Genomic DNA, 24,475 nt, shown 5'->3' with positions numbered 1-24,475 from the left:
CTGGACAGTGACTATTTACTGACGTCGCCTAGCAACGCTGCCGTAATGACGGGTGCTCACATGTAGCCACCCGTCATTACGGGGCCTCATGCACACGACCGTAAAAACACCCGTTATTACGGGTCGTAATTACGACCCGAAATAGCGGGCCCATAGACATCTGTTAGCCACGGGTACCTTCCCGTTTTCTCACGGGAAGGTGCCCGTGCCGTTAAAAAGATAGAACATGTTCTATTTTTTTATTTTACGGGCCGTGCTCCTATACTTTATAATGGGAGCACGGCTCGGAAAAACGACCGGCTGCCCGTGGCCGGCAGTGCTCATCTCCTGAAATACTCTGTGCTGCCTTAAACTCTGTGGACAGGTCAGGATCCTGTTTCTTTTAAATGCTGCTGGGGAACCCGCTCGTTCCACTATATAAGGCTGCGCTACAGTGCAGCATTTAAAAGAAACAGGATCCTGACCTGTCCACAGAGTTTAAGGCAGCACAGAGTATTTCAGGAGATGAGCGTGCAGATTCAGTGCTGCTGTGAACTCAGCTCTTAACATTACGTATCTCTCAGTCTGTTACCTCTCCTCCACTCCTGTCCGCTATAACACCTTCATGATTGGCAAGTCACCACGTAATGGTAAGAGCAGAGTTCACAGCAACACAGAGTATTTCAGGAGATGAGCGTGCGGATCTTGTGCGGGGTGGTGACTTGCCAATCACGTGAAGGTGTTATTGAGGACAGGAGTGGAGGAGAGGTAACAGACTGAGAGCTACGTAATGGTAAGAGCAGAGTTCACAGCAGCACAGAATCTGCACGCTCCTCTCCTGAAATACTCTGTGCTGCTGTGAACTCTGCTCTTACCATTACGTAGCTCAGTCTGTTACCTCTCCTCCACTCCTGTCCTCAATAACACCTTCACATGATTGGCAAGTCACCACCCCGTGTTATAGAGGACAGGAGTGGAGGAGAGGTAACAGACTGAGAGCTACGTAATGGTAAGAGCAGAGTTCACAGCAGCACTGAATCTGCACGCTCATCTCCTGAAATACTCTGTGCTGCCTTAAACTCTGTGGACAGGTCAGGATCTTGTTTCTTTTAAATGCTGCACTGTAGCGCAGCCTTATATAGTGGATCGAGCGGGTTCCCTAGCAGCATTTAAAAGAAACAGGATCCTGACCTGTCCACAGAGTTTAAGGCAGCGCAGCACAGAGTATTTCAGGAGAGGAGCGTGTGATTGGCTGCAGAGGCGGTCACGTGGGATGAAGCGTCATCCCTGGAGGCCGGCCTTCTGACGTCATCCTGACGTGCGTGACCGCCACTATATCCTGTGATTGGCTGCAGCGGCGACATGGATGAAACGTCATCGCTGGAGGCCGGACAGCAGGAATGTAAGTATGAACGTATTTTTTATTTTTTTTTATTACATTTAAATTGTATTTTCCGCGCGCCGAGCATGTACTGTCAAGGTTTCTGAAAGAGTTAGTGCAGCCCATTAACTCTATCAGCACCCTGGACAGTACCATGCTCGGTGCACGGAAATTACAGGTTCGGTCCGAACTAGTTCGGTCCGAATCGAACTTTTTCGTGAAATTCGGCGAACTAGCCGAACCGAACTTTTCATAAGTTCGCTCATCTCTAATCAGGGGTCTCAAACTCGGCCGGGTAAGTGGGCCACATATAGAAAAAATTAGACGTTGGTTGACGGGCCACATTTCAACAATCCAATTTTCCAATTTGTGTCGCTAAATGCAGTCCGACGGCTCAGTTGGCAGTTTTTGGCAGACACACAAATGTCAAGATTGGGCAGCCCCTTTTAAGATAGTGCCACAGAGTCCTCTGTATATACTGCTACAGTGCCCTCTGTAGATACTGCCACAGTGCCCTCTGTAGATACTGCCACAGTGCCCTCTGTAGATAATGCCACAGTGCCCTCGGTAGATAATACTACACACCCCTAGATAATGCCACAGTGGCCTATGTAGATACTGCCACACACTCCTAGATAATGCTACAGTGCCCTCTGTAGATGCTGCCACAGTGCCCTCTGTAGATGCTGCCACAGTGCCCTCTGTAGATGCTGCCACAGTGCCCTCTGTAGATGCTGCCACAGTGCCATATATGGACAGTGATGTCAGGCGCTTGCCCAGAGCTGGAGTCCTGGAGCAGAGCCGCTTCTAGCACTCTGCCTGGGACTCCAGCTGTGCTCCTGACATCACTGTCCAGCTCTGGGGAAGCCCTAGACATCGCTTTTCATATGTGGACAGCAATGTCTGGGGATTCCACAGAGTCCCGGAGCAGAGCCTATACTAGCACTCTGCCAGTGACTCCGTTCTGGGGAAGACCCTGACAACTCTGTCCATATATGGACAGCGATGTCAGGAAATTTCACAAAGTCCCGGAGCAGAGCCTATACTAGCACTCTGCACGGGACTCCGCTCTGGGGAAGACCCTGACGACACTGTCCATATATGGACAGCGATGTCAGGGAATTCCACAGAGTGCCGGAGCAGAGCCTGTACTAGCGCTCTGCCTGGGACTCCGCTCTGGGGAAGACCCTGACAACACTGTCCATATATGGACAGCGATGTCAGGGAATTTCACAGAGTCCCGGAGCAGAGCCGATACTAGCGGCTCTGTGTCCCGCGGGCCGCAGATGACAGCCTCAGGGGCCACATGCGGCCCACGGGCCGCGTGCTTGAGACCCCTGCTTTAGATAATGTCACATACTGCCCATGTATATAATGCCCCCTGTAGATAGTGCCACATTCACCTTCCCGCGCTGTTATTTCCTCCAGCAATGCAGGCCTGGTCTTTTGTGACCAGGCCTGCTCCAGTGTAATGACGCAGGCAGCACGAAGACGTCATTGCGCCAAATTCATTATAAGAAAAACAAGTTTCCTTGCCTCGCCAACTTTGTCAATTGTATCCGCATCCTAAGGACGCAGATATAATTGACTCCCTAGTATATGGAGCTGCTACTGGGACCTTTGGCAGGGGGCCCCTGTGGGGATTGGGGACCTGTGCAATTGCCCAGTTTGCCCCCCTAATGCCGGCTCTGCTGCCAGAGTGAGGGTTGCTCTTTGTTAGAGGCTTTCTCCTCAGGCTATTGAGGGGGATCCCATGCAGGGGGCCTCCCTCTATGACATGCATATATACTAACAGGGTATATGAATAGGAGGAACCCCTTTAAGGCTTTCATCTTTGGGAGATAGAAAAAAAATAAAGCTCCTCACACACTTCAGATTTGAGAAAAACCCATAAGGGTTTCCTTCCATAAGGACCAGGACATTTTTAATTTTTTCATTTTCGCTTTTCCCTCCCCGCCTTCCAAGAGACATAACGTTTTTATTTTTCCGTCATCATAGCCGTATGAGGGCTTGTTTTTTGGGGGACAAGTTCTATTTTTTAATGGCACTATTTAAAGTACCTTATAATGTAATGGGAAACTGGAACAAACTTTTTTTTGTGGGGTTGAATTGTAAAGCAAAATGTGATTCCTCCATTGTTTCTTTGGTTTTGTTTTTATGAATTTCACCGTGCAGTATTTACGACAACTTAACTTTATTCTGCAGTCCAATATAATTACAGCAACACCAAATGTATATACTTTTTTGTGATGTACTACGTTTGCAAAGAAAAAATGTTTTGTTAAAAAAAAAAAATAGTTGTGTGTCACCATATCCTGAGACCCATAACTTTTACATTTTTTCTGTTGATTGAGTGGCGTGATGGCTTATTTTTTTGAGGGGCGAGCTGTAGTTTTTATTGGTACAATTTTTTGGTACATACAACTTCTTGATTACTTTTTATTATTTATGTTTTATTTTTTACAGTGTTCAACCGGTGGATTAAATAATGTTATATTGTAATAGGTTAGACTTTTACGGATGCGGCAATACTAATTACCGTATTTTTCAGACTATAAGACGCAGTTTTTAGCAAGAATAAATAGTTGCCAGCCCACTCGATACACTGCAGGTGTCAGCTGTGTTTTACAGGATATGTCAACAATGTCAGATAGATACGGGTCCTACCTCTGGGACCCACACCTATCTCTAGAACGGGGTCCCCTAAATCCCGTTCTAGCTTTTTGTGCTCTCCCGGCCACTTGATTACATGTCGAGTTACTGAAACAGCGTAACTCGCTGAGCTACGCTGTTTCCGTAACCCCCATAGAACTGAATAGTAGTTATGGAAACAGCGTAGCTCGCATACTACACTGCGTCTGTAACTGCCATTCACTACTATGAGAGTTACGGAAACAGCGTAGCTCACGAGTTACACTGTTTCCGTAACTCATCCACGTATTGCAGTGTATTGTACCAGGGATCTACTGATTGCTGGTTCAAGTCCCCTAGGGGAACTATTAAAATGTGTAAAAAAAAATGTTAGATACATTTTCAGGAGTGTAAAAAAATATTAAAAGTTAAAAAAAACAAAACCTTTTCCCATTTATTCCCAAGCACAATGTAACAAATAAAAAAAAATTGGTATCGCTGTGTCCATAAAAGTCAGTTCTATTACAATATAGCATTATTTAGCTCGCACGGTGAACGGAGTAAAAAATAATAATTTTAAGACACCAGAATCGTTTTTTGGTCACCTTACCGCTAAAAAATAAATAAATAAAAAGTGATCAAAAAAGAATATGTACTAAAAAACTACAGCTGCTCCCGACAAAAATAAAGCCCTCACACTGCTCAATCGATGAAAAAATATAACAGTTATGGCTCTCGGAATGTGGTAAACAGAACAAATAGTATTTACTTTGTAAAAGTAGTAAAATATGAAATCATTTTTTTCTTATTTTCTATTGTCTAAAACCTGGGTAAGTCTTGTAGTCAGGTGCATATAGTCCGAAAAATATGTACGTTTATTTTTTTTAAAATAAGAAAAGGGTTTTTATTGAAACTTTTAAGATTTTTTATTTTTTGTACATTACTAAAACCTTTAACTATTTACATTTTTTTTTTAGTTCCACTAGGGGACTTGAACAAGTTGTTATATTGCTGGTAGAATACACTGCAATATTTATGTATTGCAGTATAATGTGATTTTTAACAGCCTCTATTGAGCTTTGCTTCTGGCAGGACTTAAAGGGGTTTTCCCATGAGAGACATTTATGACACATTCACAGGATATGTCATAAATGTCAGATAGATGCGGGTCCTACCTCTGGGACCCGCACCTATCTCCAGAACGGGGCCCCCTAAACCCCGTTCAGCCGCTGTGTGTTACAGCTGAATGAGGTGTTTTCCGACCATGAAAAACGTTATATGGTCATGAGTTACGTAAACAGCGGAGTTACGCTGTTTACGTAACTCCAGTTGTTCTGAATGGCAGTTACAGAAGCAGCATATCATGCGCGCTACTCTGTTTCCGTAACTACCATTAAGTTCTAAGACTTACGTAAACAGCGTTGCCTCAAGAGTTACGCTGTTTACGTAACTCACGACCATATAAATTTTTTCATGTTCGGAAAACACCTCATTCAGCCGCAACACACAGCGGTGGGACCCGCATCTGTCTGACAGTTATGACATATCCTGTGGATGTGTCATAAATGTCTCTCGTGGGAAAACCCCTTTAAAGAGGCTCTGTCACCAGTTTATAACTGCCCTATCTTCTACCTAATCTAATAGGTGCTTTAACCCCTTCCCGACATTTGACGTATGGGTACGCCATGGAAAGCCTATGCTTCCCGCATTTTGCCGTATTCATACGCCAAATGCCGGCTCAGAAGCTGAGTTGGTGCCATCATCGCCGGATGTCAGCGGTATTTTACAGCTGACATCCGACTATAATGGCAGGGACAGAAATTAGCTTCGATCCCCGCCATTAATCCCTTAAATGCAGCGCTCAAATGCGATCGCTGCATTTAAGGTGTTAATGTTGCCGGGGATCCGGTGGCTGCAATGGCAACCGGAGGCCTAATACTGGCCTCCCGGTCTGCCTAGCACGGAAGCTGGTCAGGACCCGCCCGGCGTCGGAGCCTAAACGCCTTCCATAGCCGCCGGCAAGATGGTGCCGGCTCAGGAGCTGAGCCGGCATCATCAGCGGTGGATGTCAACTGTATGTTACAGCTGACATCCACCTGTAATGGCAGGAACCGGAGCTAGCTCCTATCCCTGCCATTAACCCCTTCGATGCCGCGATCGAAAGCAAACGCCGCATCTTAGCGGTTGCTAGCAGATCGCCAGCCCTGGCATGCAATCAGGGCTGCCGACTGCTCCTATGGCAACAGGAGACACAATGGCCTCCTGCTCTGCCATTACGGAATTTAGATTATTTTATTGTTTTTTTACCCCATTATTATACCACCTGACTATGCACCTGATGTACTCTGCCCAGCTTACATACAGTGAAGGAAATAAGTATTTGATCCCTTGCTGATTTTGTAAGTTTGCCCACTGTCAAAGACATGAACAGTCTAGAATTTTTAGGCTAGGTTAATTTTACCAGTGAGAGATAGATTATATTTAAAAAAAAGCAGAAAATCACATTGTCAAAATTATATATATTTATTTGCATTGTGCACAGAGAAATAAGTATTTGATCCTCTACCAACCATTAAGAGTTCAGGCTCCTCCAGACCAGTTACACGCTCCAAATCAACTTGGTGCCTGCATTAAAGACAGCTGTCTTAAATTGTCACCTGTATAAAAGACTCCTGTCCACAGACTCAATTAATCAGTCTGACTCAAACCTCTACAACATGGGCAAGACCAAAGAGCTTTCTAAGGATGTCAGGGACAAGATCATAGACCTGCACAAGGCTGGAATGGGCTACAAAACCATAAGTAAGACGCTGGGTGAGAAGGAGACAACTGTTGGTGCAATAGTAAGAAAATGGAAGACATACAAAATGACTGTCAATCGACATCGATCTGGGGCTCCATGCAAAATCTCACCTCATGGGGTATCCTTGGTCCTGAGAAAGGTGAGAGCTCAGCCGAAAACTACACGGGGGGAACTTGTTAATGATCTCAAGGCAGCTGGGACCACAGTCACCAAGAAAACCATTGGTAACACATTACGCCGTAATGGATTAAAATCCTGCAGTGCCCGCAAGGTGCCCCTGCTCAAGAAGGCACATGTACAGGCCCGTCTGAAGTTTGCAAATGAACATCTGGATGATTCTGAGAGTGATTGGGAGAAGGTGCTGTGGTCAGATGAGACTAAAATTGAGCTCTTTGGCATTAACTCAACTCGCCGTCTTTGGAGGAAGAGAAATGCTGCCTATGACCCAAAGAACACCGTCCCCACTGTCAAGCATGGAGGTGGAAACATTATGTTTTGCGGGTGTTTCTCTGCTAAGGGCACAGGACTACTTCACCGCATCAATGGGAGAATGGATGGAGCCATGTACCGTCAAATCCTGAGTGACAACCTCCTTCCCTCCACCAGGACATTAAAAATGGCTCGTGGCTGGGTCTTCCAGCACGACAATGACCCGAAACATACAGCCAAGGCAACAAAGGAGTGGCTCAAAAAGAAGCACATTAAGGTCATGGAGTGGCCTAGCCAGTCTCCAGACCTTAATCCCATCGAAAACTTATGGAGGGAGCTGAAGATCCGAGTTGCCAAGCGACAGCCTCGAAATCTTAATGATTTACAGATGATCTGCAAAGAGGAGTGGGTCAAAATTCAATCTAACATGTGTGCAAACCTCATCATCAACTACAAAAAACGTCTGACTGCTGTGCTTGCCAACAAGGGTTTTGCCACCAAGTATTAAGTCTTGTTTGCCAAAGGGATCAAATACTTATTTCTCTGTGCACAATGCAAATAAATATATATAATTTTGACAATGTCATTTTCAGTTTTTTTTTAAATATAAGACTTACCCCTGAGGAAGCCACTTTGTGGCGATACGCGTGGGGTTTCTTTCCCCTTTTTTCCCCCATATAGCCTGAGATATAGGACATGCTGATCTGATGTTTAACTGATGCAACATTTTTACATACTCTATTCAAGATTAATGCATTGCATGTCTGCTCTGGGGGTTTAGGTGAGTGTAAGGAGGTAGCTATTTGCTAGCCACTTATCAGGGTGGCATTCCTCCTTCAGTGATTTGTATATGGCATATCATATGCTATTTTAAATGTTTTTAACTTCTATGTAGTGTTTTTGTATTCAATAAACGGTTATTTTGCATATTCATATGGTTATTCTTTGAAAGTTATACCCGTTGCCTTATACATACCCATTTGTTTTGCTTTATACATAGGTCTGAAAGTATGTGTAACTCTCAAGAAGCTTTTACTGAGAAAAGTAAGTAGACAAATTATTGTACTAGAACAATTAAACTGGACATGTCAGATGTGCAGGTTTTGTGGATTGATGAGTCTAAAGCCTTATTCAAGCGTGTGTTAAATCTTGTGTGTGAAATCTTTTTTCACGGACCCCACATAGACTTGCGTCTATTTAGTGATCCATCCTATTTTTCACACGACCTGTTAACACTTTCAGGACCGAGCTAATTTTGGCCTTCATGACCAGCCCCATTTTTTCAAATCTGACATGTGTCAATTTATGTGGTAATAACTCTGGAATTTAATTTTTACAAGAATAAAGAATAAAAAGCACCCTAAAACTTGTAAAGCTATTTCTCCCGATTACGGCAATACCTCATATGTGGTAGTAAATTGCTGTTTGGACCCATGGCAGAGCTCAGAAGGGAAGGAGCGCGATTTGGATTTTGGAGCGCAGATTTTGCTGGATTGGTTTTCAGTGCCATGTCACGTTTGCAACGTCCTGGAGGACCAAAACAGTGGAAACCCCCCAAAATTTACCCCATTTTGGAAACTACACCCTCAAGGAATTTTTCTGGGTATATAGTTAGCATTTTGACCCAACAGTCGTTTTGTTGAATTTAGTGGAATTAGACTATGAAAATTAAAATCTACTTTTTTTCTGATATAACATAGAAATATTTAATTTTACAATGACTAAAGGAGAAAAAGTACCCCAAAATTTGTAAAGCAATTTCTCCTGATTATGGCAATACGCTATTTGTGGTAATAAACTGCTGTTTGGACCCACGACAGGACTGAGAATGGAAGCAGTGCTATTTGGCTTTTGGAGCTCAATTTGGCTGGAATAGTTTTCGGGTGTTATGACATATTTGCAAAGCCCCTAAGGTACCAAAATAGTGGAAACACCCCAAAACTGACCCCATTTTGGAAACTACACACCTTAAGGAATCTATCTAGCAGTATAGTGAGCATTTAGACCCAACAGGTCTTTTGCAAAATTTATTAGAATTAGGCTGTGAAAATGAATTTTGTCACAGCGCGAGGTGTGGACCCACTGGGCCGTAGCGCATAGCGGGATAGCAGCTGGCCAACTAGGTACAATACAATGTCTATAGTCCAGAAAGGGTACCTGAGGCAATGTAGACTTTAGCGGAGAAACAACTTCACTTTCACTTTGGATGGCACAGTAGATGCAGCGGAAGACACGACTTGACTTTCACTGTAGATGGCACAGGGGCACGGTAGCATGGGATACAGGGTACAGGCAGCAGGAACGAGTAACACTAGGGAACTGAAAAACAATAGGAGACAATTTGCAAGACAAACTTTAGGTATACATCAATGCTCAGGCATGGATCAAGTGGGCAGAGCCCTTTTTATAGTCCAGCAGCATTCCGGGTAATTACTGATTATTAACAACTGGACGCGTACTGGCCCTTTAAGGCCGTCCACGTGCGGGCGCGCGCCCTGCGGGAAACAGTCTCTGAACGCAGAAGTGAGTGCCGGCGTCTCCCTAGAGACAGATGTCCATGGCCGCGGCCATCAGAGGGTAAGTCTGAACGACGGTCTGCGGCCATAGACGTTACAGTATCCCCCCTCTTATGCCCCCTCTTCTTGGGGCCAGAGTGGGAGAGAAATCTCTTCACGAGGACTGGGGCATCGATGTTCTCCTCTGGCTCCCAAGACCTCTCTTCTGAACCAAATCCCCTCCAATCCACCAAATAAAACGTCCTTCCTGCCACTTTTTTGGCCCGGATCTCCCTCACTTCAAAAGTCCCTGACGAGCCGCCAGGAGCCACTGCGGAACTAGAAGTCCTGGAGTAGTGGTTCAGGACCACGGGCTTCAGCAAGGAGACATGGAAGGAGTTAGGGATCTTGAGGGTAGGAGGCAGCCGAAGCTTGTAAGACACAGGATTGATTTTTAGCAGAATCTCGAAGGGTACGAGGAACCTGGGAGCAAACTTGCAAGACGACACCCTCAGCCGGATTTTCCTGGAAGACAGCCAGACCTTCGTACCTGGAAGAAACTGGGGAGGTTCTCGTCTTCTAGTGTCTGCCTTTCTCTTCATGCGGTCAACCGCCAGCAGAATAGAAGATCGTGTCTGTTGCCATATCTGCAGAAAGTCCCTGAAGGTAGAGTCGGCTGCAGGCACCTGGGACATAGTAGAGACAGGAAGAGGTATTCGAGGATGTTGGCCATAGCCGATGAAGAACGGACTGGAGGGGGTGGACTCACTAGTATGGTTATTATAGGAGAATGCAGCACATGGGAGCAGCTGCACCCAGTCATCATGCCGTCTGGAGATAAAGTGCCGCAGATTGTTCTCCATAATCTGGTTAACCCTTTCGACTTGTCCATTGGACTGAGGATGATAAGCCGAGAAGAAGTCCAACTTCACACCGAGGAGGCCGCAGAGTGGTCTTCAGAACTTCGAGGTGAACTGGACCCCTCGTTCTGAGACAATATGCAGAGGCAAGCCGTGGAGCCGGAAGATGTGTTGAATGAAGAGATCAGCCAGTCAGTGGAACGAAATGAGCCATTTTAGAAAATCGATCCACTACACCTCAGACTACACTGCATCCAGCAGAGAGAGGCAGATCAGTAACAAAGTTCATTGCAATATGTTGCCATGGGGCATCAGGCACAGGCAGTGGTTGGAGCAGACCAGCTGGTCTGGAGTGGGCAACTTTATTTGCTGCGCATACCGTACAGGAGGAGACAAAGTCTGTGACATCTTTGGGCAGCGTAGGCCACCAGAACTTACTCGGGTCTTACGGGCACCCGCATGGCCTGCCAGCTTAGAACAATGACACCAGCGAAGGATTCTTCCTCTCTCTGCCAGATGTACAAAAGTCCTTCCCGGAGGAATGTCACTAACTTGCAGAGGGTTAACAGAATAGATGCAGGAAGGGTCGATAATATTCTGTGGAGACTCTACGGTGTCCTCTGTTTCAAACGACCTAGACCAGGCATTGGCCCTCACATTCTTGTCGGCAGGTCGGTAGTGGAGCTCGAACTTGAACCGAGCCAAGAACAGCGACTACCTGGCTTGACAAGGATTCAGCCGTTGGGCCGTCTGAAGATAGGTTAGGTTCTTGTGGTCCGTGAAGACAAGGATAGGATGCGCTGCGCCTTCTATTAGGTGTCTCCACTCCTGCAGGGCCAGCTTGATGGCCAGTAACTCCCGATCCCCAATCGAGTAGTTGTGCTCTGTGGGAGAAAACAGCTTGGAGTAGTAGCCACATACCACAGTCTTGCCTTTCGAACCTCTCTGGAACAAGAGTGCGTCAGCACCAACAGAGGAGGCGTCCACCTCCAACGAAAACTGTAGAGATACATCGGGATGATGAAGAATAGAGGCTGACGTGAAGGCCTTTTTTAAGGTTTTGAACGCAGCCTCTGCCTCCGGAGTCCACACCTTGGCATTCATGCCCTTTTTGCTAAGAGTAGAGATGGGAGCAGTCAATGAAGAGAAGTTGGAAATGAAAAGCCGGTAGAAGTTGGCGAATCCTAGGAAGCGTTGTATGGCCATTAAGCCTTGGGGGTATGGCCATTCAAGGACAGTCTTTACCTTCTCAGGGTCTATTTTGAGGCCCTGATCAGAGATGATATAGCCCAGGAAGGGTATAGACTTTCTTCCAAATATGCACTTCTCCAGCTTGGCATAGAGATGATTCTCCCTTAATCGCAGCAGAACCTGGTGGACATGACTCTGATGAGTTACTGGATCTGGGGGAAAAAAATCAAAATGTCATCGAGCTACACCACAACACAGACATAGAGGAGATCACGTAAAATGTAATTGACAAATTCTTGAAACACTGCAGGGGCGTTACACAGACCGAAGGACATAACCAGGTATTCGTAGTGTCCATCACATGTTTTAAATGCAGTCTTCCACTCGTCACCCTGACGAATCCGGATTAAATTGTAGACCCCACGCAGGTCTAGTTTAGAAAAAAATCTTGCCACCCGAATGCGATCAAACAGTTCAGAGATTAACGGAAATGGGTATCTGTTCTTTGCCGTGATCTGGTTGAGACCCCGGTAGTCAATACAGGGTTGGAGGGATCCATCCTTTGTCTTGACAAAGAAAAACCCGGCTCTGGCCGGGGATGAGGATTTCCGTATGAAGCCCCTCTCAAGATTCTCCTTAATGTAGGATGACATAGACTGAGTCTCTGGCAAGGAGAGAGGGTATACTGTACTGCGGGGAGGAGACGGGTCAGGAACTAAGTCGATAGGACAATCATAAGCTCGATGTGGTGGAAGAGTCCCTGCTTCCTTCTTGTCGAAGACATCCGAGAACAGAGAGTAACAAGGAGGCAACCCTGCCAATGACTGAGACGGAAGAGACTGAGGCGGATGGATATGCCCCAGGCAGCGGTTGAGACACTTAGGACCCCACTGGAGAACCTCTCCAGAGTTCCAAGCCAGAATTGGGGCATGTAGATGAAGCCAAGGCAAACCCAGCAGCACGGGGTTGACAGCCGTGGGCAGGACAAATAGGGAGATGAGCTCAGAGTGAAGAGCTCCCACTTGAAGCCTCAACGGCTTGGTCACTGACAAAATTCGGTAAGGCAGTGACAGTCCATCTACTGAGGCAACGATCAACAGCATTTCCAGCAGAACAGTGGGCAAATGAAGAAAGTCCTCCAGGTCTTGACAAATGAAATTGGAGAGCCAGAGTCCAGATAGGCAGAGACCGGATGGGGCCTATTGCCAGCGACGATGGTCACAGGAATGAACAGTTTGGAGGAGACTTCTCTATTAAATGCTATATAGCCCATGGTTGTCTCTCCAACCAATTCTAGGCGTTGGGGTTTTTTGGCTTCTGGGGACACAGACGCATGACATGGCCAGCGAGGCCGCAATATAGACAAAGTCCAGAGGTGCACCTGCGCTGTTTCTCGTGTACGGTCAGCTTGAGCCGATCCACCTGCATCGTTACCTCGGGTGAAGCAGAAGAAGAAGGCAAGAGGGGTTGCTGGAGGTTAGGTGCCAGTCTAGGAAGTTGTCTCTCGTGTACTTCTTGAGACCTCTCTCTGAGCCTTATGTCCACTCGAGTGGCAAATAGAATCAAGTCGTCCAAGGAAGATGGTAGATCCCGAGCAGCAAGTTCGTCCTTGATCACGGATGATAGACCATGCCAGAAGGAAGCTACCAGTGCCTCATTGTTCCAGGACAGTTCTCCTACCAGAGTCCAGAACTGGATGTCGTATTCGCCCACGGAGGCGTCCTCCTGGCGAGGGTTCAACATAGCAGTGGCTGCCGACGAGACTCGTCCAGGCTCCTCGAACACGGTACGGAATATCCGCACGAACTCCTGGAAGTCTCGGGTACCTTTCGTTCCCAGATTGGGTTCGCCCATGCCAGAGCCTTACAGGTAAGTAGGGAGATAATGAAGGCGATCCTGGCTGCATCTGACGGGAATGCTCCGGCGTGCAGGGTAAAGTGGATATGACACTGGTTAAGAAATCCCCTGCACGTACTTGAATCTCCATGAAAATGAGGTGGCAATGGCAGCGAGAACCGACAGGACCGGAGCTGCCAGGAGGTGTAGCAGGAGGATGAATCAGCGGAGATTGAACTGGAGCAGTGAAGGAAGCAGCTAACACTGCCACAAGATGTTGATCTTGTCGTGCTCGCAAATCCTGCAGGTCCGCCTGCATGGCTTGGGAGGGTGACAGGCCTTTAAATTGGCCAGTTGGGTCTATGGCGTGAGCGTACTGTCACGGCGCGGGGTGTGGACCCACTGGGCTGTACCGCGTAGCGGGATAGCAGCTGGCCAACTAGGTACAATACAATGTCTATAGTCCAGAAAGGTTACCTGAGGCAATGTAGACAGTAGCGGAGACACAACTTGACTTTCACTGTAGATGGCACAGCAGATGCAGCGGAAGGCACGACTTGACTTTCACTGTAGATGGCACAGTAGATGCAGCGGAAGACACGACTTGACTTTCACTGTAGATGGCACAGAGGCACGGTAGCACGGGATACAGGGTACAGGCAGCAGGAACGGGTAACACTGGGAACTGGAAAACACTAGGAGACCATTTGAAAGACAAAGGATCAAGTGGGCAGAGCCCTTTTTATGGTCCAGCAGCATTCTGGACTAATTACTGATTATTAACAACTGGACGCGTACTGGCCCTTTAAGGCCGTGCACGCGCACCGCTTGCGCCCTGCGGGAAACAGTCTCAGAACCCGGAAGTGAGTGCTGGCGTCTCCCTCGAGGGAGATGCCGCCGAGAACACAGACGTCCATGGCCGCGGCCGTCAGAGGGTAAGTCTGAACGTCGGTCCGCGGCCATAGACGTTACAAATATCTAAATTTTTTCCCAAAAAATGTTTGCATTTTTTATTTTTCTCAAAGGATAAAGGAGGAAAAAGCACCCCAACATTTGTAAAGCAATTTCTCCCGACTACGGCAATACCCCATATGTGGTTGTTTTTCATTAGAAATTAATTAACCCTTTCAGAACTGATCCATTTTTTGCTTTTTCATTTGAGTTTTTCACTCCCCGCTTTCTAAGAGTCATAACTTTTTTTTATTTTTCCGTCAGTAGGGTGGTGTGTGGGCTTATTTTTTTCAGAAGGAGTTGTAGTTTCGAGTGACACCATTTAAAGTACCATTTAATGTACTGGGAAACTGAAAATAAAATTCTTTGCAGGTTGAAATTGGAAAAAGCTGTGATTCCTCCATTGTTTTTTTTATTTCGTTTTTACAACAACGTAAAAATTTTTGGAGACTTATACAGTTTTTTTCTTATATTTTTCTACTTTTACAAAATAAAAACTATTTGTTAAAAAAAAACAACGTTTTGTTTCACCAGATTCCGAGAGCCATAACTTTTTTATTTTTGGTCGATTGCATGGTGTGAGGGCTTATTTTTTGTGGGATGAGCTGTAGTTTTTATTGGTATTAGTTTTTGGTACATGCAACTTTTTGATCACTTTTTATTACATTTTTAAAAAAGCTAAGGTGACCAAAAAACAGCGATTTTGGCGTTTTAAATTCTTTATTTTTTACAGCGTTCACCGTGTGAGTTAAACAATGGTATATTGTAATAGTTGGGACTTTTACAATGGCAGCTATACCAATATTATTATAATTTTTTTTTTTTTTACATTACTTTAGAGGAAAAATGGGGGAAAATACTAATGTATTTCAGTATATTGTCATTTTTACAGGATCCTGTTGATCACTGTACCTGTCCGTTAGTTCCGGGTGTCAGTTGTAATACACAGCTGACACCTGCAGCATATGTAGCAGGCTCAGCGCATGAGCCCGCTCCGTATATATCCCCCCCGCACCACTACATGCTATTAAGTCGTGGTGAGCGAATAGGGGTTAATGCGCATCGGATGGTGCAAAGTGAAAGTTTTCCACTGATATGCCACTTTAATGCACAATATGTTGTGCCCAGTTTGTGCCACTGAAGACAAATACCTCATACAATGTTGAGTGGGTTCTCCCGGGTATAAAATGTCATATATGTGGACGTAAGCTGCTGTTTGGGCACGCTGCAGGGCTCAGAAGCAAGGGAGTGCCATTTGGCTTTTGGAGAGCAGATTTTGCTTGGTAATAGTTCTGTTTGGGGTTTTGCTGGTATTTCAGTTTATAATGTGGGGGCATATGTAATCTGGGCAGAGTACATCAGGGCATAATAAGAGGGTATAATAATGCGGTAAATAAATAATAATTCATAGATATGTCGCCAGTGTCGCACTGATAAATGGTGCCTAATCTTAACACTCCACAAAATCGCCATAAAAGAGCCAGAACTTTTTTATTTTTCCTCCACCGGAGCTGTGTGAGGGCTTATTTGTTGTGTTACAATCTGTAGTTTTCATTGGTACAATTTTAGGATACATGTGATTTTTTTTATCACTTTTTATTTGATTTTTGGGCAAGCAAGGTGACAAAAAAATATAAATTCTGTCAATGTCTTTTGTCCTTTTTTTTTTTTTTTTACAGTTTTCACTGTGCGCTATAAATGACATTTTACTTTATTCTGTGGGTCGATACGATTACGGCCATACCATATGTATATACTTTTTTTTTATGTTTTGTGGCGTTTGCGCAATAAAATAATTTTTTTATAAAATCATTTATTTTTTGTGTTACCATATTCTGAGAGCCATAACTTTTTATTTTTCAGTCAAAAAAGCTGTGTAAGGGCTTGTTTTTTTGCAGAACGGGTTGTAGTTTTTATTGGTACTATTTTGGGGTACATGCGACTTTTTGATCATTTTTATTCTATATTTTGGGAGGGGTGGTGACCAGAAAAAATAGTGATTCTGGCATTTTGTTTTTAATTAATATTTTTTTTGCAGTGTTAACCATTCCGGGAAAAATAATATTATATTAATATAGTTTGGGTCGTTACCAACGCGGTGATACCAAATATGTGTACTTTTTTAACGGTTTCATTTTTTGTCCTATATTAAAATACTTTTTTGTTTTTGTAACTTATAACTTATTTTTATACTTTTATAAAACATTTTTATTACTTTTTTTTTTTACTTGAAGACCTGCAGCACTGATAGCTCTATAATACATTACACTACCTAAGTAGTGTAACGTATTGTGTAACGTATTATAAACTGTCAGTGTGACGCTGAGAGTCACACTGACAGGAAGCCTATAAGGACCTCATAGGCTTCAGTGCATGGCAGACCCAGAGGCCATTGTATGACCTCTGGTTTTGCCATGACAACCGACGGCAGCACGCGCAATCGGTCCCCGGGAAAGTTTGTTGTAGCAACAAACTTTCCCTGCGATCACATGATTGGGACCTGAACCAATCAGGTCCCGATCATGTCTTTGGGACCAGAGGCAGGGGTTAATAGAGCGATCTGGCTGTCAGCGCTACTCTGAGACACCCCATCGTGCTTTTAACACTCACCGTGAATTCACGTCGGCGTTGCACAGAGCCCAGCAAGTGCCACGTCAATTTACAGTGGGCGGTCGGAAAGCGGTTAAAACAACGGCCGTGTGAGCAGCCCCATAAAAATACATGCAGCCATGTGACGGCCATTAAAAAAACGTCCGTCACATGGCTGATTTATACGCTCATCTGAATAAAGCAAAAATATGAGAATTTTGCTGACAGAAAACAGATGCTGTGAAGATCAGTGATGCTGGTTTTCTAAGAAAATGGACTGGCACTAGAAATCAACTTTTTTGTATTTGTTTGGCAAACTCGGATAACCAGAAGTAGAAAATTCCCTCTACGTTTAAGGCTTGGTTCACATGGTGCGTTTTTAGCATGCAATTGTTTTGGTTGATGAATTCCCATTTAGAGACATCAAAGTGTATCTACCAAAACAAAAGCCTTCGGAGGTGTTTACAAGACTCAAGTCAAATCTTGTGACAGATTTTTCTGAAAAGCAAATCTCCTGAAATAAAAAAAAGTTGTAATAAGGGAATGGATAGACACATACAAAACCAAAACATGTTATATTATATTTAGTTGTCAAGGTTTCTGTGTAATTTACTGCTAAATATGCTTTTTACTTTTTTTTTTCTACTCTGATCCTAAAGAATGAATAAGTTGTTCTTAAGGCCATACTGTATATGTTGTATACGTATGTGTTGTTTATATATATATATATATATATATGTATAAAAATAAATAAATATATATTTTATAGAGACAAAACGATCTTGCAGTGACCTTGAGTTACTTCATATTAACTATTCCATTCACATCCAATGCTGCCTTCTGAATTCTGCAAATTTGCTAGTGGAATTTATTCGCCCAGCTTGGAAGACGTACATATCGGCAGGGCCGCCATCAGGGCAGTACTAGTGGTACTCCCGTCAGGGGCCCGGCCACATGGCTGAAGAAAATGGGCCCGCCGGGCTGTCATTGTCATCTTCCCCCTGGCTGTTGCCTCCCCCATCGCGGGCCCCCCTTGCAGGCCCCCCCCTCGCGTTCCCCCCCCGCAGACCTGTAGTAACTTCACGAACTGAACGAATAACTTCAGCATCGTAGAGGAATAACAGAAGTGGAAGATGCAGCATGAGAATCAGAAGCTCCATGTGGAGATCCCGCCCCCCAGACATGTCCTTCTCTACACCGCCGACTGGACCTTCAGGTTGGTAAGTGTCCCTCCCTCTCCATCCTGCTTCACAGTCCTCCTGACCCCACTTGTAGAATATATAATGTATGTTAAAATGTTGTTGTTTTTTTCGTTTCACTAGCGGGGTTTTTTTCCATGATTTTTGCAAACGCCACAAAAATGGCGCACTTTTGCCACGATTATTAAAAATATCGTGGCAAATCCGCATGATTTGTGCCGTGATTTTGTAAATTGCATAAAAAAAAGGATACAAAACATGAAAAAATTGTGCTGTTAGGCTATATTCTCACAGTGCGGTCAAATCACGCTTTTGCAGCGATTTTGCTAAAATTGTGTCAAAAAAATGGGATTTGACCGCACTGTGTAACTAGACTAAGGCCTTAGTCAGACAGCCGTGTTTGGTCTGTGATATACGGAGCGTGCATCGGCCGTATTTCCCAGGCTGACCACAATTCAGGGAGCCGGACTCCTAGCATCATAGTTATGAATTCTGCTAGGAGTCCCTGCCTCTCCGCGGGAATACTGCCCCATACTTCAATGATGCTTTCAGTACAGGATTGGGGACAGTGTTCCCACGGGAAGGGAGGCACTCCTATGATTATAGATAACTGTGATGCTGGAAACCCGGCTCCCTGAACTGTGGTCAGTCCGGGAAATATGGCCGATACACGGTCCGTATATCACAGACCGAACATGGACGTCTGAATAAGGATACTTACTTGTCTCTTTATTTTTGGTTCAGATTGCGCACTGAAAATTCACTACAAATTACAATATAAGGCGATATTCATACCAACATGTGTGAAATCAGCCGTGAATAACGGACATTTTTCACGGTTGATTTGCACCCGTGTGGGACTCGTTTTCACAGATCCCTCATAGTCTTGAGTCTATTGAGGTATCCGTGAAAATAGACAAAAATAGGACATGTCCTATTTTTTATTTTACATGCCCTTCACACGGTCCGTTAAAGCAACGACCGTCTGAATAACCCCATAAAAATACATGCAGCCGTGTGACGTCCATAAAAAAAAACGCCCCTCACACGGACAATTAACACGTTAGTCTGAAAAAGCCCTAACTCATGTGAATGGGGTTTGTCAAAACCTCATGCACGTGCAGCAGAAAAAAAATCTGCATGGAATTTAGGACGTGGTGCTGATTTATAACCCCTTAAGGCAATATCACGTAACTGTACGTGATAAGGGTTAGGTATGTATGGGAAGAACAGAGCGAGCTCACAGCCTGAGCTCGCTCCATACACAGCGGGTGACGACTATGTTACACAGCCGACACCTCACTGCAACGGGCGGAATCAAAGATCACTTTGATTCCGCCTGTTTAACACCTTAAATGCCGCAGTCAGTCGCGACCACTGCATTTAAAATGTTAGAATCGGGGGCAAGAAACAAGCCATCATGCCCCCCGCAGATCGATTGGCTGTTAACAACAGTTGTTATGGTAGCCTGGGGGCCTAATAAAAGCGCCTAGGTCTGCTATCTTTGTACTCCTTTGAAGCTTTGCCTCCGACAGGGCTTCACAGGAGACTGTCAGAATCATTATATACTGCAATACATTAGTATTGCATTAGATCATGCAAGCGATCCAACGATCGCTGCTTCAAGTCCCCTAGGTGGACTAATAAAAAAAGTAAAAAACTGTTAAATAAAGTTTTTTTTGTGCTCCAAAATAGTATTAAAAGTTCAAAAAAAAAAACCTTTTCACATTTTTTCCCTAAATCTATGTTAAAAAAATAAAAGTTAACATAACTGGTATCGAGGCATCCGTAAAAGTCCGAACTATCACAATACAGCGTTGTTTAACCCGTTCGGTGAATGCCGTAAAAAAAAAAAAAATGTGTATATATATATATATATATATATATATATAAAACACGCAAATTGTTGGTTTTGGTCACCTTATGACTCCAAAAAAATTAAATAAAAAGTGATCCAAAATGTATTTATATACCATAAAATGGTATCACTGAAATCTACAGCTCTCTCCGCAAAGTTTAAGTCCTCACATTGCTAAATTGATGGAAAAATGAAAAAGTTATGGTTCTCAGAACATGGCGGCACAAAACATTTTTGTAATATAGCAAATAGTTTTATTTTTTTAAAAGTGGTAAAACATAAAACAAAGCATATAAATTTGGTATCGTCGGAATCGAATTAACCTGTAGAATATGGTGAATATGTAGTTTTTTTCCGCCTGATGGATACCGTAAAAACAAAACCCTCAAAAAATTGTCGTAATCGCTGTTTTTTGCCCATTTCCCCACACAAATATTTTTTTCCAGCTTCCCCGTACATTATGCAGTACGATAAACTACATAAAAAACTACAGCTTGTCCTGCAAAAACAAGCCCTCACTCATATGGCTATATAGACGGAAAAAGAAAAAAATTATAGCTTTTGGAAGGTGGGGAGGAAAAAACAAAAGTGAAAATCTGAAAAATGGCTGAGGAGGGAAGGGGTTAAATCAGCTGCATGCCTATTATGTTTCAGAATTGTAACGTATTTCATCCTTTACAATGTAAAGGGTTAATTTTCTGTAAATCCCTAGAAAATTCTGTAACGCACACATTGAGGAATTTGGTGCACAAAATCCACATCAAAACCGCAGGTAATTCTGCAGGTAAAATCTGCACCTAAAGCTATGTTCACACGCTTAACAAAAAATGTCTGAAAATACAGAGCTGTTTTCAACGGAAAACAGCTCCTGATTTTCAGCCGTTTTTTAATCAAACTCACGATTTTCGCATTGTTTTTTACGGCCGTTTTTGGAGCTGTTTTTCTATAGAGTCAATCAAAAATGGCTCAAGAAGTGACATGCACTTCTTTTTACGGGGCGTCTTTGTACGCGCAGTTTTTGGAAAATTAGGCATAAAAAAACGCCCCGTTAGAACAGAACGCCGTAATTCCCATTAGTAAAGAAAAGAGCAAAAACCACAGCGCCACATGGTGTAGGTCAATATGTTAAGCAGGTCAAGAAAAAACGTTACCATGCTCACCAAAAGCCAGAAATAAATTTGCAATAGTGGTCCACAGGTGCTGCTGCCAGATCCGAACCGGTTCACATAGGTAACCGCTTGACAAGATGAGTAGGTAAATGAAAAGAGATGGATCTTCTGAAGGCGCTGCTGCGTGGTACGGTCAAAAGAATATCAGAGTGATTCGGTCCGATATAAAATATGTTTTATTGGAACAGGGTGGCTACGCATTTCAACGCCGAACCGGCGTCTTCTTCATGCAAGTTAAACAGACAGAAAAAAAACATGTATATATACAGATGTTGTGATAGTCTTAATTGGGCCAATTCAGACAGAGCTGTTGACCAAAAAAACGCCAAAAACAGGCAGGTCAGAGTTCAGAGCAAACAGGTAAAAAAATTACCATAATAACAATATAATAACAAAGTGTGCTAAAATGATCGAATCGATGCAAAGTTATGTGAGAAATACATAGTTAAAACATGGGAAGACAAAAAATTGCATAGTTGATACGGGAAATTAATGCAGGAAATTACGGTGGACTAAAAGTTTATTAAAAACAAGGATGCACCATGCAGTAAGAGTTAAAAAGGACAAGAGATGTAAAAAATAAGTATAAATAATTGATTTGGATACGTAGGGACAATCCATATAACATAAGTGCAAACAGACAGGAACGGCCGTAGCCAAGGCGACTGTAAACTGTACGGTGGCCGGTAGGGTCCAAAAAGCAAAGGAACGCATGTTGGCACACAAACGCGAAGGATCGCGCGGCGCTGGACAGAGAATACAGAGGAACGAAAAGCCAACAGAAAACAATGAACAGTAAGTGAAGAATTACTATGATTGAATAAATACATGAAGGATAGATTATGTAATGATAAAATAAATGTCGGGGATAATGTATGTATAATGGATAATAGAAAAAAGCAAGATTGGTGTGATAAAAGGGAGATTTGATGTCAGGGAGACATTTGATGATGAGAAATAATAAAGGAAAGTTGATAATCATGAGCAATGAGTATAGACACCAATAATAATAAGCAACTAATGGAAATAACAATACATTATTAATATTGCGGGAAATTGCGATGAACTAAGAAGCTTAATAATAATATTTTATAAAAACGAGAATGAACCATTTAGTAAGGGTTAAAAGGACAATAGATGCAAAGAATTTGTGTAACAAATTGGTTTTGATACATAGAAATAATGTCTTCCATTGCTTTTCTCATTTGAAAGAAAATGAAGATAAAACAAAGTGTATTTAATTGGTAAAACTATTAGTAATATTGGAACGTTATAATTGCTTAAGGGTAGACATGACTTTTAGACGTTGCTAGGTTACACAGAGGCGTCTCTGTGACCTAGACAACCCTTTCAGGCTACGGAAGCCGAGGGTGGTCAGAAAGGAGGATAAGGGGACGTAGCATGCCGCGAAGACTGCAGATGGGTAAGTTGCCGAAAAAATGTAGTTGCCATGTATAGGAACATTTACCTAAATGTAATAAATGATTAGTTATTGTAGTATAGTAAAGGGAATCGTTTATATATGATAATAAGTTATTTGGCTAAATCTTTTCAATAATAAAGCTTACGTATAACAATAGGTATTAATCGTTAAAATGGACATGAAGATAAGGTGTATGACATATAAGGGGAATAAATGTATCTAAAAGTATTTCTAGAAAGAGAGATTATTTTATTTTAAAAGTCGGTATAAGTTAGTCCAATGAGGACTCAGAAATGTCATTTAAGCCCCCTGGGTGTAGTGTTTGTATTCTTAATATCCAAAAGTTTTCTCTGTGTTTAAGTTTACTAAACCTATTTGGGACATCTGGATGGATATTCTCAATAGGTGTAATGCTGATTTTATTAAATTGACAGTCATGTACCTGTGCACAATGACCGGAAACACTGTGTTTTAACCCCTTCCCGCCCAATCACGTACAGTTACGTGATTAAAACTGATGTCTTACCGCCTTTTCACGTAACTGTACGTGATGGAGATGAAGCTGGCTCAGGAGCTGAGCCAGCGACATCACCGCCGGATGACAGCTGTATGTTACAGCTGTCACCCTGAGGTATCGGCCAGTACCGGAACTAGCATCCGATCCGGCCGATTAACCCCTCACATGCTGCGTTCAATAGAGATCGCAGCATGTGAGGAGTTTATAGCCACCGGCACCCCAGCAACGTGATCGCTGGGTTGCCGGTGGCTGCAAAAGCGATCGGAGGGCTTATACTTACCTCCTGGTCCGCCAGTAACGGAATCATCCTATGCCCCGTCGTCGGCGGGGCCCAGGAGGCTTCCGGTACCATCGGCAAGATGGAGCCGGCTCAGCTTCCGGCTCAGAAGCTGAGCCGGCGTCATCAGCAGTGGGTGTCCGCTGTATGTTACAGCGGACACCCCTATCTACCGCCAGGAATCGGAGCTAGCTCCGATTCCTGCCATTAATCCCTTTGATGCAGCGATCTATTGTGATCGCTGCATCCTAGAGGTTTGTAGCAAATCGGCAGCCTTGCCACGCGATGGCAAGGCTGGCGACTGCTACTATGGCAACAGGAGCCCTAACAATGGACTCCTGTCTGCCATTACCAAAGCTGATTAGGCCCCGCCCAGAGGCGGAGCCTGATCCGCTTGCTGTCAGTGAACAACTGACAGTTCAAATACATTGCACTACATAGGTAGTGCAATGTATTAGAACATCAAACAAACAGTTGGACCTTCAAGTCCCCTAGTGGGACTAAAAAAAAGTGTAAAAAAAAAAAAGTGTAAAAAAAGTAAAAATAAAAGTTGTAAAACATACAATAAAAGTTTCAAGTAATAAAATAAAACACAATCGCCCTTTTTCACTTATCAAGTCATTTATTATTGGAAAAAATAATAAAGCCATACATATTTGGTATCGCTGCGACCGTAACGACCTAAACTATAAAACTATTATGTTATTTATCCAGCGCAGTGAACGCCGTAAAAAAAACACCTCAAAAACACTGCCATAATTACTGTTTTTTTGGTCACCGTCTTCCAAAAATTTAAATAAAAAGTGATCAAAAAGTCGCATGTATCCAAAAATGGTACCTATAAAATCTATACCTCGTCTCGCAAAAAACAAGCCCTCATACAGCTC

The sequence above is a fragment of the Rhinoderma darwinii genome, chromosome 1 (assembly GCF_050947455.1).
Source record: "Rhinoderma darwinii isolate aRhiDar2 chromosome 1, aRhiDar2.hap1, whole genome shotgun sequence".
In the NCBI taxonomy this organism is placed as follows: Eukaryota; Metazoa; Chordata; class Amphibia; order Anura; family Rhinodermatidae; genus Rhinoderma; species Rhinoderma darwinii.
This window is presented reverse-complemented; position numbering follows the sequence as displayed.